General features: G+C 42.6%; 1 protein-coding gene across 1 annotated transcript in view; it reads right to left on the minus strand.

Annotated features, from left to right (window-relative positions):
* Positions 1-13,768, minus strand: part of fam222aa (family with sequence similarity 222 member Aa) — a 46,958-nt gene extending 33,190 nt beyond the window's left edge. The window contains exon 1 of the mRNA XM_080432598.1: positions 12,807-13,768. The gene's annotated coding sequence lies outside the window, so the exon portion shown is untranslated. The remainder of the gene's footprint in view (positions 1-12,806) is intronic.
* Positions 13,769-16,240: the final 2,472 nt, after the last annotated feature.

Below are 16,240 nucleotides of genomic sequence, written 5' to 3' on the forward strand. Positions count from 1 at the left end.
GAATTAGGCTGCAGTTGACTTCCTAATGCTGTCAAGTGCTGTTAGAGAACAGGGAGAGAGGGAGAGAAGCTTATTATAGCCTAGACATGAATGATAATATGTATAACCAGAAGAATTACTTTGGCCCGCAGGAAGGAAATAAGAATTTCCAAATTCAAAAAAACATAATAGCTATTCCAGGGAAAAAATAAAAGCATTTTATTTTATTCTGAGAGGGCAATGCTAAATAACAAGGCAGAGGACCTCATCCCATATGTCTGAATCACAGTCATTTCAACATTGATTGCTCAAGGTGAACCAGCTGTCAAAATAGTGAAGGATTTCAATTTAGTGCACAAACATCCCCTATAATGCCCGAGTTATACTTGGTTGCACGCGGGTGTCGCACACTGAAAATAGCCGATTCACAAACTCACAACTGTGACACGTTGTGAGCTTAGAGATCGGCTATTTTTGGTACGTGACACCCGCATGCAATCAAGTGTAACTCAGGCGTTAGAGCAAAACACACCACAGAAACAACATTTCTCTAGCTTCAATAGCAGCGCTATGGCGAAACCTTAACCCAAAGGGAGTTATAGGAGAGTGAAAACAAGGATAGACATTTTAAAAAGGTTCTCTTTTCTACACAAGATACAAGGGAAATGGAAAATAACATCAGCAGCTTTGTTAGTCTCTAAATGCTCACTGAGAGCAGTTTGACCTGTAAAGCTGCCTAGAGTGTTTTTTTTCCCCTTTGAAAGGCTGATCCAGACGGGTAGCACTGAATAGGGTTTGATGTGAAAGGCAGAGATGTTAGATAAATGTCCTCACAGCCAAGGCCTCTGTCCCCTTCCTGATGGTGCATTCTTATACTCAAATAAGCAACCCCCTTTTGCGTGCGTGCGTGCGTGCACACACAGACACACACACACACACACACACACACACACACGGAGTGCCAACAACCCCACTGAGGGCAGCATTTGTTTAGGGACAAGGTGACCCTGTCGCCCAGGGGCCTGTGAACAGACATAATGAAGGCCTCTCATCCTCCACGTCCCAGTCGACTATGTTGGGTCTATGACAGGGATAGAGAAGGGGGGTGCATGACCGCAACCCACTACTGCAGCTTTAAAACCCTATTCAGGAAGCCCACCCCCCCAGAGATGGGTCCTTTCACACCCCGCACAGACGGAGCAAAATCCCCCCTTGTAACCCAGAGTCATGCAGCCGACAGATGGAGCGGCTATTGAGTGAAGGATCGCAGAAGCAGAGGCAGCTCCCCATCCATCCATCCCTGGTGGAAAACAATGGGGCAGCAGGTCAAGAGTGCTGTCTCTGAGAGGAGGGGGGTCAGGGAGGAGGGGCGTGCTTCGACACAGTCGAGCTATGCGAGCCCTTTGAAATCCAAAGAACCGAGTGAGAGACTGTTTTTTTTTGGGGGGGGGGGTGAAGGGAAGAGACTTGAGCCGCTTGCTTGTGGATCAGAATCAGACACAGGTGGAAGGCGGTGATGGTGTGAAGGCTGAATCTGGGACAGCAGTGTTTGTGTTCAACCTGCTGCACAACTGCAAACAGGAATGAAAAAGTACAACCCCCCCCCCTTCCCACACATTTGCAAGGTCAGGAGGAAGGCAGACACACAGTTACATGTAGATAACACGGGCCAACTGTTACAGAAGCACACTCAAACTCATACTTATTCACTGGGCCTGGCTTGTCTCTTTAAAAACCAATTAAGGCCTGTTTTATACCTCATCATATGATGGTGTTGCACAGCAAAAAATAGCCTGTGGCGCATTGTGAGCTTGTAGATCTGCTATTTTCACTATCACTTACCCAAAAAACACAACGCATGCCCAAAATAGGGACGCCAGGTTGAAAGTGGTTAAAGGACAGATACGTTTATTCTTTGTAGGAATGACTTTAAACTCTGCTTCCATTTTGACTGACAAACAAAAGTAAAGGAAACCGCCATTGCGGTAAAACAGTGGCAGCACCCTTAGAACCCTTGTCACAAAATAAAATACTGGTGAGCATTTCAACAAGGTGTCACATATTATGGCACAAACAGGCAGCCAGAAATTTTTCTCTAGACATTAAAGTACATAATTAAAAAGCAAAAATCCAACACTTCACCAATCATGTATTATTCAAAATCTCAATATTCTCTCAGCAGTATCATGTGAGACAGCAATAATAGAACAGTGCCAAGCTAAAGCCTATATAAATAGTGGGGTGATATTGTTCTGAACTCTCTGTGTGTTTCATTATTAATGGATTGATTTCCAGTGTTTTTTGGAGAGGCGGGGCAACTGTGGGTCATAGAGGATGAATAGCTATGAATAGCCACACGCACATATGCAGTTAGGCACGACTGCGTGCGCACACACTCGCATGCATACATGCATGTGTGTGTACACACACACACACACACACACACACACACACACACACACAGAGATCACAAAGCAAGGCTGACCGGAGGGGGAAAGTCAATCCAGTTCCATTGACCGGCGGTCTGGCTATCATGTGGCTCTGTCCTGTCCTGGGTGTGAGTGAGAGCAGGCAGGCCGTCTGGGGCCGGCCCTGCCTCATTGGGTTTCCATGGCCTGGGGTTGCTTCACCTCAACTGGCGTGGAGGGGGGGGACAAGGACGTTTGGATGCCATACCATGACTCCACAGCATTGAATATCGTTTCATGTTATTGGCGCCATAAATACTGACGTCTCAAAACACCACTACGGAGTTGTCCTCAACCAGATGTTTGTCATCTTTGCATGGTTTGGTTTATGGACCCCGTTTGCACAAGAACGCGCCCATTACATAGATGAAGGTGTCAGGAACACAGTACTTGTTCTGTATTAACAACCACTTTGACAAGGACAAACAAGCGCTCACTCTCTCAAAAACAGACTTCCTACTGCTGAGGGGGAAAAACAATGTACAAATTACCCTTAATTAAACACAAAAACATCACCCATGTAATCAGAGTGCAGAAAGCTTCTCTTTTTGAAAGGGTAAACAAAGCAGATATGCAATGACTTTCACACGTTATTCTTGGTTACAAGAAACACATTGTAGTGCAAGGACAGTGTACACTGTACAGTATGCACGCAAAGAGATATGTATGTTTTCCCTAATAACCAGCTAGTGCAGAGTGAAAGTGTTACTGTCCATAAGTCACATCACAATGCCTCTGATGATCTGCCGTTATACTGTTTCAGCCCAGAGTTGAACAAATACATTCCAACCTTGCCAAAGGGGATCGATAAGTGCACACTGCATATACAAAGACATGGCCATAAAACACAAAGACATTCATTCAGGCCGCCACAACGCAGATCAAAGCACAGAATACACCTGGAGAGCCAGGCGGTGAGCAAGAGAGGACAGGAAACACCACAGAGTATCAGGTAGGGCCAGACAGGCCTGGCTACATTCAGACCTCTGTTCAATCCATCTCCACAGTAGCTATTAGATTTCTAATATTGTTGGGGTTTTAAGGAGGCTCGGCTTTCCTGCCACAATGAGACTTACCCAGCCCTGGTTGCCCCTTTTCCTTTTCAGTGTGGTCTCACAAGGTCCTCTCGGTTTTCTGCAAACAATACTGCTGGGCTCTGGCCCTTATTTAAAAGATTAATAGGACGCTGTCTTGGCAGAAAAGCAATCAGTGAGGTTTCTGTGACAGCAAAAAAAAATAAATAGTGAAAACAAGGCAACAAGGAGAGACCATTGTCACGGTTACCAACTGGCTGCCGCGGCTCGATTGAGATAGCTCTGGGCTTTCAGGACTGGCTGCCAATCACAGCAGCAGGCATCAATGGAGGAAATTTGAATGATAAAACAATAAGTCATAAGCAGGCGATTTCCTTGTCATCCGGCTAGGGGGGCTGTTTGAATGTAAACTCAAAATGGGTGGATAGGATTTTTTTTATTATTCCACAGCCATATGGAATTTGGTTTTGCCTCGAGTTGCTGGCTTCACCCCTCAATCACGACAGAATGTGTAATCACCAAATGTCTTCCTCTCAACCTGCGTTACAATTGGCAGCGCCATCCTGTCACTAGAGATGAGGAGCAAAATAGAGGAACTGACTAAAAGACAAGCCTTAAGTGACACTTAATTGGAGACATCCAGGCATTCTCTCAGCTCCAGTAAACAGGATCCATCAAACTTTACCCAGAGCCTGTTTGAGTCTGCAGCTGTCTGCAGGGAGCGGCACAGTATGCCTGAGAGGCCCTCAGTTATCAACAAGACTGATGAAGAAATCAAGTCTTTAAAAAAAACAGCAGTTCCTAAAAGAACATCCAAGACCAGCCGAAGGGATGATTGCATTATGCACAGCAAAATGCACAGCAAAAATCCTCAGTGTTGGCTTAACAGAAAACTAAAATAGCCCGATCTACAAGCACTGTGAGGCTACTTTGGGGGGAATTTAAAACTTTTTTTTGTACAATTTCACCTATAATGTCATACATTGTGAAAAAGTGGTTAATGTCTGTAAAAGTACAGACATTAACAGAGCTCATCTCTTTCCTATACCAAGACTGCATTTTAATTTATTTATCCATTCACTATTCCACCAGTGCACATGACAGAGGCTAATGACAGAATGAGAGAAGGAGAAGAGAGGAGAGACGATGAGTAAAAAACACTGAACAACCCCCACCACCCCCGACATCTCTTTGCTCCTCAAGTCCCAGGCGATCGCCGCAATCCTGGTTTGTGGCTGACAGAGGGGACTAGAGCGGTGTTAAGTCTGCCTGCTCCCCCCCATCCAGGCATGTCTCTGTGGTGGTAGGTGCATGAAAATATGGGATGGGGGCTACATGAAGGAGAGACTCTCCCAGTGGATTCTCGTCAGTTCCAGGCCATTACACCTTGCTCGCTGGGACTTTGTTTACACACACACCAAACACACACACACACACACACACACACACACACACACACAGGCTGATGATTGTTAGCAAAAGAGGGCGATTGTAATGTGCACGTTCAGCTGCATACGAATGCGCTCTATTGCAGAGAACTCTGTAAATCCCACATCTTCAATCACGTTAGTATTTTGTGACAAAAAAAACAAAAACCTCCCCTCTGTGAAGTTTACTTCAGTGCGGGGCAGATAACATTTAATCAAGCCTGACGACACGGTTGACATGGTCAGTGTTAATGTGCAGTGAAAAAGCCTGACATACTTCCATGGTCTTTGGGGACATGTAGGGAATGGCAGGCTGCCCTCACGCTTATACAGTCTCTCTCTACAGATGTTGCCTAGGAGAGTGGCTCACTGGCTGACTGCGGTGACAGCTGGACAGCTGTTCCCATAGATGCAGCCACAGAAGCATGCCACAGCGACGGGGATGGGGGGTGCTGTATGTTCAGTTTGTCTGTATGAAGTCCCCAGTTATGAGCAAAGCTGTCAGATTTTAGCAATGGTGCATGAGTGTGGATAAAGCAAGGCGGCGATAAACAGAAGAAATAGAGGATGAGCACACATGAGCAAATACCAGACATGTCTGACACTGTTTAAAGGAAGCGGCACTACAAAACAAATAAGCGAATAAGTATTTTTTTATAGCATCCAAATGGGAGCTCTATAATGCAACACCAAGCGGCTACACTGTCTGGCACAAGTCAAAACATTTAATTTGATCCCAGCATATTCAGTCTGTTTGAGCGAGCATGACTTTCATCATCATAAACATGTAAAAGTTTAATTTGGACTTCAGAGGGAGCTTCAAATGAATTTTTTACCTCTTCATACAAGGGGGAAGAATCCATTTTCAAAAGCAGGGGAGATAATTGGCTGGGCATTAAAACGATGCTGGACTTCGGGCCAACATCAATGAGCTGCTAGCGATGAAAGTCAGCTTTAATTGGGGTCATGTTCTGATAAAATACCTTCATCCCACAATTTTAAAATACAGTTGTCTAACATTATAGCCAGGGACATGCTTAAAAGTAGGACCAACCACAGAAAACCTGCAGGTGAGAGTGCCTTGGCCATACAGAAACAAGAGATTTAAGAAGCTGAATGTTAGAAAATGGCGAGCAGCTTGTTTCACCTGCTGAATAAACATACCGCAAATCTTTAGTTAAACAGCTTGGATTGTTGCCAGTCATTTCTGCCAAATTTCTCATTTCCCCTAAGCAGACCAGGCAATTCATTATGCCACAAAAGGTCAGCAATTCGTTCAACTCAATAAAAATGTTAATAAAACTAAGAGCTCACAGAAAGGAGCACTCATTGCCTCTGGTCAGTCATCAAAGTGTGTGTGTGTGTGTGTGTGTGTGTGTGTGTTCCCTTGCATCATGTGCATGTAACCTTAAGTTGCCACCAGTACTAGGTCAAAGGTTGGTCATCATCAGCTATATACAGTAGCAGGGAATTCTCCAACAATAATTCTGGTCAAACTCCACCAACTGCTCACCACAAAGTAGATCCACAAAGATCCACCACAAAGTAGACTGTTTGCTATCACAGTATGTGTATTTGCTATCACAGTATGTGATAGCAAACACAGCACAGTATGTGATAGCAAACTGTTTGGTCCTCTATAGTACACTACAGAAAATTAGTAACAGAAGCCCCCCCAACACACACACACACACTTATTCTATAATCTAGGAAAACCAATAGTTCATAAGCCCCCACACCAAAATCTCTAATTACATATCCACTCCCACCATCACCCCACTCTCCTAAATAAATGAAAAGACCCATTAGGCAGATTTCAACGGATGGCAGTGGGCTTATAATTATACATGACATCTTTTAGAGGAAAAAAAGTGATTACTCTGGATGCCAGTCTGGGGGGGATAAAAAAATTGCTAAGCAACCAGTCATTATCCTCCAGAGTGGAGCGAGGTGACCGGCCATCCGTCTAACTCCGGTGGCTCGCCTGGCTCCTTCCTCCTCCACTCTCTCTCCCTCTCTCTGCCGTCTCCCCGTCCGAATACAAACAGAGATAAAGAACGCCGCAATCGCTCTTGACACACAAATAGGTTAACACAATAAAGCCGGCTTTGCCTGGCTCACTCGAGGGAGGAAAGCAATTCCAGCAGCAGGCAGGAGGTAATAAAACAGGCTAGGAGTGTGTGTGTGTGTGTGTGTGTGTCTACAGTATATGTGTTCTCCTGTCAATGTTCCTATGTTTCTGTATGTGAGTGGAAGCAGGCATACAGAAGCTCTTTGGCCTGAGGGCCTAATATTGTACGGATTTTCAACCCTTTCTTGACACAAGTAATAACAGAGAAGAAAATGACGAAAATTCCAGGCTACTCCTCTGCTCAGATTAGAACAGTGGCTTTATACTACTAGCAATAATATCGTCCAGGACCATGGTCAAACACATAAACTGGTCCCTATTTGTCATATTATGGCCATTCTTGTGCAAATGGCCTCCGCTTGGTTAAAATTCAACAGGTAAATTGAATGAGTTTTATCTGTGCAAGCCTCTGCTTCGTACCCATGTGTCTGCTGCCAGGCATGGCAATACATGATAAAAATCTCCAGAGTTTTATTAAATCATGTTGCATTCACGCTGAACTCAGGAAAATGGCGAGGTGGCTTCTGCAATTACAACCCAGACCAGACAACATTGTTTTCTCCAGTCAGTGGAAATTTCATTACCTTACAGCAACACCCTTAGAATTGGATAACAGCCTATTTTTGTCACAAGCACCAACTGTCTGTAGATGGCGTTTCACTCCATAAGTACAATGCATACCCAACAATATGCATCCAGCCATTGTCACAATCCGGAGGCTGGCACACACAATGTACACCATTTGAGTGATATGGCAGAATTGAATGAAGAAAATGAAGTCAATACCACATTCCTGAATTGACTGTGGCGCAATCAAACAAATTACAGTGGAAACCTATCTCTCCTCAGGCTATTATAGACAGATGACGCAGGTCACACGCAGCGCAATCTCTTGTGAAAAACTGTCAATACAACGAGGGCTAGCACTTTTCTCATAGAAGGAACAAATCGTTAAGAAAACCCAATTAAAGCTTGGGGGAAAAGTTTCATATATTTACATCGTACAGTACAGCCATTTGTAACTGTCAATCAATTCCCATGTTTTCACATCCTGCTCCTCCAACCAGGTAATAAAATAGCAGAGATGTAAAGTGGTGGCTATTGTCAACTGGGAATAAATTACCAAAGCATGAAGAGAAAACATCTTATCTGTCTGATGTATTTCCTGCTATTGCAGAACGTTACAAAGCCCGAGGGAGAGCAGTCAACCAAAATGCAGGGAGATGGAGATTAGGATGATGTGCAGTTCCTTGTTCCATTAAAGTTTGATCTTCCTCAATAGCCGAGGAGAATCAGATATCTTCCATTCAAGATTAAAGTACACCAGCATAGAGGGAGAGATTAATCAGGGGGCTGCAAGAGATTAAAAAAACAGCCTTGCTTCTGGCATGGAAAACAGTGGCAATAAAGAGTACAGCAGATAATGTGAAACATGGTGAGGCACAATAGCAAATCAAACAGCATTTACAAGCCTCCAAAACAAATCAAAGCGCTGCGTAGACTATGATACAACCGCTGAGGAACTGCAACAAGAGCTGGTCTGATAATGTCCAAGGCCTTCGTTTTATGAGGGCACTGTGAGGTTTTCCCATGTTGCTCTCTGTCGCCATACTCTCTCCCTCTCGCTCTCTCTCTCCTCCTACTCTCCTTGAGATCAATGGCGCTGGGGTGATTTCACAGCAGCCTGCACTGTCACCCAGAACAAATCAATGTGACCATGAGGAAGGCAAGAGCGGCATTGTTTTTAAGGAGAGCAAATTCACTGTTGGAGAGCTTGTCAGATTTGCTTTATTCCCTTTTCTTCCCCCTAGAATACTTTGGAAGCAACATGCCTTTCCTCACACTTTTCCTGAGTGGATTATACAGCCAACTACTGTACGACATTCACAGCAGTCTTCCCCCCATAACAGTATATTCATTAACCACTACATAGGAAAACGACATAGTTCCCACTGACTACATTTGACTGTGTAAGTACTTTTAAAACTAAAAGAATGGCTTGCCTCCCTTACCCATTCCACATTAATGGCTGTACATTAACCCGTGGGCCTGTTTAGACCTAGCCTCCTCCATTCAATCTGACAGCGAATTAAGAGGGGATGGAGCCATAACTGACCTCAGCGCCACAGAAGCCTCTGATGAAAAACCTACCATTGTCTACCATCAAAGTAAATCAGATCAGACGAACAGAACACCTGTCAGGTAAACCTTTAGGACAGACTTCACAGGTAAGGTAAGGGAGGGAGCTTGGATTATTGTGTGGAAATACAATGACATGCTTCTCTAGACTATGAAAGCATCTAGCCACTTAAGCCCCATATCATTTGTTATACGACAAATAGCTAAAATAGCCAAAGGCAGAAAAGCCCCAAAAATATATTTAAAAAATAAAAATAACGCTGCTGCACCATATATTAGAGAGGCCACTGTTTCTCAAGATAAATTGTATGTATATAGAAATGCATTTGGTGGCTGGATACGAACAAGTGAGGAAAGCTGTTTTTACAAAGCTATCAATTAAATAGTAATAGGAGTATCAACAAGTTGACAAAAACACGTGGCCTGTAAACTGTCCCGTTCTTTGGTTAATTGTTTTTGGTTTTACTCATGTGTCATGTCAAGATCAGACCGAAAGTAGCATTAACAAAGCTTCTTCAACATTTGCTTATTTGAGTCAACCATTGTGTGAACATAAACAAATCATATAGATGTAGCCTAGCTGAAAGTAAAGCTATATACTAGAACTGTTAAGACAGTAAAGTTAATTATTGACTCCATTCTAAAATATGAGTGTGAAGTTTAGTGCACTGGAACTATATACTTTAACAAGGGGCCAAGATCAGGTATGTAGTATAGTTCTTTTGACACCGCATACATGACTTTGGCAGTATGCAAACACTACAAGAAAATGTGCTTGCACAGAAACGGCACTGGTTAACTTAACTGTACCTCTATAATCTCATAATGCAATATTGTGCACCACAAAAAAAATATCAAACATATCTCTTGTTTGCATGAATAGGAGCTTTGTAAAGACACTGGGGGATGTTTCATCAATACACTGTATACAACTTCCCTGCTATGAAACACAATATCTAATGAGACACTGTTGACATTCTCTAAAATGGAAAAACCTCACAAGTCTTGTTCCTAAAAGGCCATGTGTCATATTATTATATTGTAAGGATAGCCTACTGTATAGAATTTTTTCGTAATTCATGAATCACTGGGCTTTACACCATTGTATTCCTGACTGTTTGTGTCTCATTTATGATGTATATAGAATATCTTGATAGAAAATCTTATATGCAATTCAATTTCTGGTCCGGACAGACAATGCATTTTCAGTTTTTCACAGATATAGTCTAAACAAGCTAGCATATGCTACTGTAGTGTGTGTACACACACACACACACACACACACACACACACACACACACACACACAGTGCCTAAATGAGTTTTGCTGCCTCTGGGTATGCATTGAGACAATCAAACCATGGAGGGATTCAAAAAGATTAATACATAGTGCAGGAAATTAAACTTCAGCTACTATAACGATATTCATGAGAAAAGCTCACTTATTCACTCCAGGCAGGCCCTTTAATAAGAAAGAATACACTGCATTCACCCTAATGCCATCAATCAATCAAACTGATATACAATTTTATTGTGGCAAATTGATAAAATGTCAGGGATTTCTTAGTATATTACTTTTGTTAATACCTCCCTTGCTGAATATGCTCTATAAACTTGTACCAAGCAATGCTGTTTGTTTGAAATTCAATGTCAATCAGGATTTTATTTTATTTTATGTAATCGTAGTAGTGAATTGGAGTCCATTATTATAGTTAAAATGACTTAAAAAATGCAGGTGACAACATGCAGAATATGAAGCATTACTCTATATAACACTTTTTACACAGGAAGAAAAAGAGCCAGCACTGTCAGAAAAAAAGATACAACAAAATAAACAACATGAGAACTACGAACTCCAAAAGGCAATTCAGTGACCCACATATTAGAGGTTTTCTTCCATCCCATTCTCCCAGCCTTGTCCAACCATCATGTTGAGTTAAGGCAAGCATTATGCTGGGAAGACTATTTGTTTAGGTGAGGAGCAGCCACAGAGCTAATATGAGCACAATTTGCTCAGCGGGTCATAGGCGCAGAGTGGAGGAAGTAAATGAGGCAGCTCTGCCCCCTCGGGTGCAGCCCCTGCCTCATACATCACTGGATGTTTTATTCAATACAGCCAGGAAGGCTCTATGGCAGGTGCCCTGACTATGGGGGCGCCTGGGCCTGCTGTAGGGGCCCATATCACATTCAGTGAGTTAGATGTATGAGCAGCTGTTGGAATGGAATAACTGAAATGAGAGAGGTAGATAAATATTGAGGAAATACGTGTAGTGTTATGGTAAACAATATATAGCATATAGGTTTTTAACTCCCATTCACCATAATCTATGCACAAGGCATTGGGGCAGATTTTGTAAATTAGCATCAAAATCCCAGGAGGCTCAAAGTTCACTGGAATCAAAACAACCCATCGTGTTAGCTGGCCAGGATACACTGAAATAAAGTATGCACTTCCATGACATATCAGCCTTTACTGAAAACAATATTGTAGCCACAGCTAAGGCGAGCAGAGAAAGTACTTCACTACATCTGATACAGTAGGCTACCTATTATGCACAGATCATTTTAAGAGTTACTCGATAACAGCTTCACACAAAACGCATGTCTAATATTAAAATAACGCTTGCAATTAACACGTGGGGGTGAAAAAAAAAATCACTACAGCAGAAACCATCTACACAAGTTGCACATTAAACCATAATGTGACGCATGGTGGCGTAGCCTACAGATGAGAATGTCACACCTTGCTCTGAGCTGCAACTCTTTCTGTCACATCCTCCTGACTGTGGTGCCTGCGGCGCAATGCCCTCGACAATAGATTTAATTGCTACCCATACTTGAAAAGACCAATATTACACATCAAAGCAGTTCCTAAAGCCATTCGGGAGTATACTATAGCTTCAGCTCCATCTAACACACTGGTTCTCAACCTTTTCAGGCTGTGACCCCCGAAAACAATCATATTTGAACTGGGGACCCCCCACCCTGATAAGCACTTGAAAAATGTAGGGGTTGAGGCATTACATTTTGTTTGACTCGGTCCCACAGCTAAATATTGTGAAAATAGCAGATCTACAAGCTCACAAGCCAGACGTTGTGGGCTTGTAGATCGGCTATTTTCAAAATGTTTGCCTCTTTCTTATATTAATTGACAATTTGGCCAATGTTTGACCAGTTTGTATGGTATAGTTTGACGATTACTTTTGATGCAGTAATGGCCTTTTAATTTAATTTCTTTTGGTATTAAACATGTCTTAAAAGTCCTTAAATTGTCTCTTCACTGTCATCTGGGGACCCCCTCCCAAAATCCTGTGGGGACCCCGACCCACAGGTTGAGAACCACTGCCTAACACTCCGATTTTACAGCTCACTTCCTTTATTGCGGGGTCAGCCATGAAAACAAACGGTTCGAATCTAAAAGAGAAGGTATTGTGAAGAGCATCCCTGTCCTGCAATGGGAGCATTTCTAAACAATCATTTTCTATAGTTCGTTGCGTTTCCATACAAAAGGTAGGCTATGCGCAGCGAAACGATGCACGCAGCCCGAGGGAAACCGAACGGGTGCAAATAAAGACCCTGTAAGAAGCATTTTAAAGACGTTTTTGAAGAATAGGATTGTCTGTATTTACCATAAATTGCTTCGTGGTCCAGACTAGAACTCCATGCAGATTGTAGCGACAATCACTGAGCAATCTGTCCCCAGACTTTGTGGTCCAAATCAAAAAGGTCGCATTATTCTGCTGCTCTCCAAAATCCAGAAACGGCTTTATCGATGTCAGCTGTCCATTCAGTTTGTTCTCCTCCTTTCGGATCGTGTGCGAATATACGGCAGATCAAGAAAACAGATCCACACTAATAGCCTATAGTCTGAAAAGTTGATCAGCTTTGCCCTTTTCACCAATCGGTGTCAATTTGGCTAAAGGCAAAAGGGAGCCAGAACAGCTCGGCAATTTCAGGAGCGTTAATTCTGTCAGATGAATTGCGCACCAGACGCGCTTTAGGATCTGCGCTGTTTAACCCCGGAAAGTATACGGTCCTGCTTGTTCCTCTGTTCACTTGTAGATATAGAGATCCACGAATCCCACCTTCCTCACATTTAGCTATCAATAGATAGACTGAGTGGGTGAATCAATGGCTATGTGATATTCCAAATCCACCGATTATTATTACGCATGGGTTTAAAGTGTTCCGCCTATATATATGCTGAATCTTATTCTGTGAAATGTTATCAAGCGATTGCTGTTGTATTATACGTATGCAATCTTGCGTCACGGTATACCCTGCAAAAAAAACATCAAGGTTGAAACAAAGGAAATAGTCAGAAATATCCCAAATTGACAGGCGATGCGATGTTAAATCCCAGTGATTATGCTCCGTCCGTCCGTCTAGGTTACACTTTCTCCCCGGCAGCCTCTTTTAGAGTCGTCTTAGCTTCCCGATTCACACTCAGATTTCCGATTAAATTGGGGGAAAATATGCTCCAGGCAACAATTGTCCACGTCCTGTTATTTGATGTATCAATAAAAAGGTCAAATTGTTTTAATTTGAATAAAGCTCTAGTTGCTGTAGGCAGCTCTCGGTCCTGCCCCCTGTGCCGAGCTGCCCAAACTGACAATAACCCGGAACGCTGCAGCCTCTCACGGCCAGTGTTGCCAGAATGTGCGAGAGAAACAAGCAACCAGGTCCATGAAAACAAGCCCAAAAGAAGCGACTACGGCTATTTGAAAATAGCCGATCTACAAGTTCACAAGTCACAACGCGTCACGATGCGACGCTTTGTGAGCTTGTAGATCAGATATTTTCTGGAATTTTGGAATATCAAAAAATAATAATTAACAACTCAAATCTGATGCGGGGGTCCCTGGCACAACATATTTTTAGATGGGGGGCCCACACGGACAAATACATATTAATCTGGGGGGTCCTTGCCATGAAAATGTTAAAGAACCACTGGTTTAAACAACATTAGGAAGCAAGCCCAAATAAGCAACTACACTTTAGAAACAAGCCAAAAAAAACGCAACCCGCAACTACCCATATTTACAAGCAACTTTACAGAAAAAGAAGCCCAAAGTCGCTTATAATAAGCCGACATGGCAACACTGCTCACGGCTCCACAGACCGCCCACCGACCAATCAGTGTACTGGGGGAATAGAAACATTCCCACGGGTTGGCCAATCATTGCTAATTGAGTACTGTTACCATAGAGATGCTATGGCGTCCAAGCGTCTGAAACCACGTTGTTTATTCGAGGAATACACTATAAAGGTCTGATATAAATTGTCGTGGTTCAACGCAGATTTTTAATCACTCTTTCTCTTACACCCCTGAGAAAGACTGAAATTAAATGTCATTAGGACAGACCGAGTATAGTATATTGCATCTAGTGTTATGAATTGTCCACACAATATGTGTTTAAGCTTGTTAAAGCTGATTGCACGGAGACTCCTAGGATCTAATCCTCCAATAGCCTATATAGGCTAAATAAGTTAAAGGCCGGGTTGCAATAAAACCTTAATATCATGAAGCTACCAATATAGGTAGTATTGAGTTTGGATGAGTAGTAGTTGTCTCATAGGGCACTATTTGCCATTAACAGAATTAATGTAAAAACTTTGTGGACCTCACACATTTTCATTTTGCTTCTTGCTTCTGTGTGACAAATAAACCTTTCATTCTTGACTCTAACTTTACCCAATGACTTGGCCTAAATATTTCTACAACATTGTAACAATACTGAAAATAATGCAATATGTCTTCTTGATTTTTCAGAACTCTACCCTTGACCCATACAGCTTATAGGTCACTGGAAATATTATGAAACAGCCATTTTGCAAAATGAAATTACAGCGGCGGGGGAACTGGAGTTTAAGGTGACAGAGGACCTTCGCCCTCTTCATAAAGCTTGCCAACTGTCCAGTCAGTGTACACAGATCCTGGAGCAGCACACAAAGGCAGTACAAGTAATCACACATCATGGACTCTCATAATAAGCTGACGCTGGGAAGTGGGTGATGCAGCACTCAGCTTATGCCAGTGCTGATAAGAGCCTGAAAGTATTACCTCGGTCTGGCAGCCTGCTCCAAGAAATCCATCCTGAGCCAGGTCATCAATTCTGCCCTATCTGATTGCTCACCAATCCCTGGCAGCTCCATGTCGCTGTCCTGCTTTCTGCTTTTAAGATTCTCTGTATGACTTGCACTTTCATGCTAGTCTTTCAAACACAGTAATGCCTCTCGGCATTATATACACTATTTTATATTTTATATGGTCTGAAAACACTGAACCAGGGGTCCCTCAGAATGTTAACAGGCCTGTCCACCAGTGAAGCCTAATTTATACTTCATCGCAGGAAATGAAATCAGTTATTTTTGTTGTGTGATGAAGTATAAATGAGCCTTGAGCCACTGTCCTATACTCTCTTTCATACATTCACTCAGTTTCCATCTCATCTCCCTTACTTGTGACACAGAGCTAGATGTACACTATAGCCGGTGAAGTTCAATACTATCACCTTACATGGTGTAGCCCAATAGACAATCAATCAAAAAATACTCAACCAGAGCTATGTTATGCCCCGGTAAGGCGGGTAGGCAGGCAAACAAGCCATTTGATTAGTTGATAAGCAGATGACTCAACAAACATTCAAGGCATGTTTACTGTGGTTTGATTAGAGTACGCCCAATACGCAGAAGATTGGACACAAATACATTGTGAAAACACTCAGCTGTTCCAAAGCCCAAGGCAGCATGAGGGCACATAAAAATAATGAATTATTTATGCAGGAGACTGGCGGAATATCACAGTGGATAATTTTCTGTGGGCTATATTAAATGCCGTTTTCAAAATCATATTTCTGGGTTTGCATCTCAAAAGATCAACTCCAACAACAGCATATCGGCATCTACAATCTGACTAGTGGATAGAAAAACATTAGATATTGTATAATGTATATCCCTGCCAAAGTACCTCAGATAACCGCTCTAAATATATGTGGATATGCCTCCTGGATCAGAGCAAGGTCTTATTCACATGCTAACTATTTCAATATCTTTCTTAGTC

This window comes from Gymnoscopelus braueri (genome assembly GCF_963280865.1).
Source record: "Gymnoscopelus braueri genome assembly, chromosome: 7".
NCBI lineage: Eukaryota > Metazoa > Chordata > Actinopteri > Myctophiformes > Myctophidae > Gymnoscopelus > Gymnoscopelus braueri.